We start from the raw sequence: 1854 nt of genomic DNA on the forward strand, positions 1-1854 counted from the left end.
TTCTAGAAATATACAAAAATCTAAAGACCACTTTATCCTCTCATTATACTGGCCTATGAAAGTACATCCAATTATCTAAAAATAGGAACTACATCAATCGAAGACCAATAGGACTGCTCTATCAGTATAGAACCTCAGAATCCTAGAATTTATTTACTTCCACTGTAGGAAGAACATTACTCAACTAAACTTATCCAAAATGTATAGCCATATGAGCATATTCTCTCTAACTTCCTTAATTATCCGAATTTTACGGATGTCCTCTCCAGCTAGGAATAACCTAACTCAAATAATTAAAGACGTCTCACATAGAGTTTGGAAAAAAAATTTCGTACATCATTTTTTGTATTCAATGCATCTAAATACCATTCAAAGTTCTTTGAAGTCTTAAGTCTTCATACTGAAATGACTGGCAAGTTGATCAATAAGATCGTATCACAACAAGACATAATAATTGGTTAATAAAAGCAATTAGAACAATTCCCTAGATATCATTTTCTGAAGAAAAAAATAATACATGTAATGACTTATCTAAGATACCGAGCGGTGTTATACAAAAAATGTTTTCAATTATTTCTAGGTTGATATTCTTGTGATTTTAATGTGAATAAGATTAATTCCGTAATATAAATTTAAATCAAAATAATTTCCAAATAAATATTAAGAGAATTTTTTTTAGACTTGTTCGTAAGTTCTTTTGTAAAACAGGGCCTTGTGTTGTTAATTTCATTCCTGTCACATGTCAGGATTGAATCGCACAACCATTCACTTTCAATGAATCTGCTTTACCGACATAACCAAATCAGCAGTATGCATTAGATTGAAAAAAACAAAGTTACTGATTTATTTTCAGAATTTATATTGTCTGCTCAAGATTTTATTTCTTCAAGGGCAAAAGGGATTTATCAATAGACCATCCATTAAGAAGCTCTTTTAGTGCTTTCTCATTTCCTCATTTTTGTATTACGTTTTCTCAGTAGTGCTAACCTCTTCGATCTAAAATGTAACGAATTACATTCCATAAACAACTATTTCGAGCACAACAATTTTTTTTTAATTTAAAAAATCTTATTATAAATAATTTTAGATAAAAAAAAAGAAATAAAATGAAATCAAACTTTCAAATCATAAAACAAATTAAAGTAATACATTAAATCTACATGATGTAGAGTACTAAGATTGATTTTTTAAACATTGCATACTTACATATACAGCAAAATCCTCTGTAGATATATCTGTAGTCGCAGTATGCGTTAATACCACAATTCGTATTCTGGTCACAAAATCCGTAGCAATGCTCACCATCTCGTTCTGCAAATTATTTTCATCCGTTAGGGTTACAATTTTTATTCTTCATTCATCAGAGATACTTTCCTCTTTTTTTTCATTTGTTTTCTGTTTATCATTTAACGAGGAATAAAAATGTACTATCGAAATATTATCCTGACTAGAAATACAAGAAATATTGAAACTCTTTTTGCTGCAGTTTATCAAGATATGTAAAATGAACTATTTATTTTAATGAATTAATTAAATGAATCATCGTAAAAACTTACCTGCACTATAAATTATGCTAAGCAGAGAAAAAAGAAGCAATAAAACAGCCAACACTTTCCCCATTTTGTTGAAGACCGCTGCAGACCAATCATGCAGTGTTGTTGAGGCCTTTTATTTCATCCTAGATTTTACGTGGACCAATCATTACTTTCAATTTTTAGACTTCAAAAACGGAAATGAAACCTGAGTTTAATTACTAAGCAGGTTCATTCATTATTTGTGACATTAATTAAATGAACAGAGCAATAACTAGAAATAATGCATGAATAAACATGTCAATGCAGATACGAATGTGTT

General features: G+C 29.3%; 1 long non-coding RNA gene across 2 annotated transcripts; it reads right to left on the minus strand.

The window, feature by feature from the left end:
- Positions 1-842: 842 nt before the first annotated feature.
- On the minus strand, positions 843-1635 carry LOC133183050 (uncharacterized). Of its 2 annotated transcripts, none has more exons than XR_009720581.1 (3): positions 1557-1635; positions 1207-1311; positions 843-996 (listed from the first exon to the last, which is right to left on the minus strand). It is a non-coding gene; the product is annotated as an uncharacterized LOC133183050 (long non-coding RNA). The 2 variants fall into 2 exon arrangements; XR_009720578.1 differs by having other exon boundaries at positions 1563-1586.
- Between the last annotated feature and the right edge of the window lie 219 nt (positions 1636-1854).

This window comes from Saccostrea echinata, unplaced genomic scaffold (genome assembly GCF_033153115.1).
Source record: "Saccostrea echinata isolate AGI-Se365-2 ecotype Australia unplaced genomic scaffold, CSIRO_AGI_Sech_v1 ptg000001l, whole genome shotgun sequence".
Taxonomy (NCBI): Eukaryota; Metazoa; Mollusca; class Bivalvia; order Ostreida; family Ostreidae; genus Saccostrea; species Saccostrea echinata.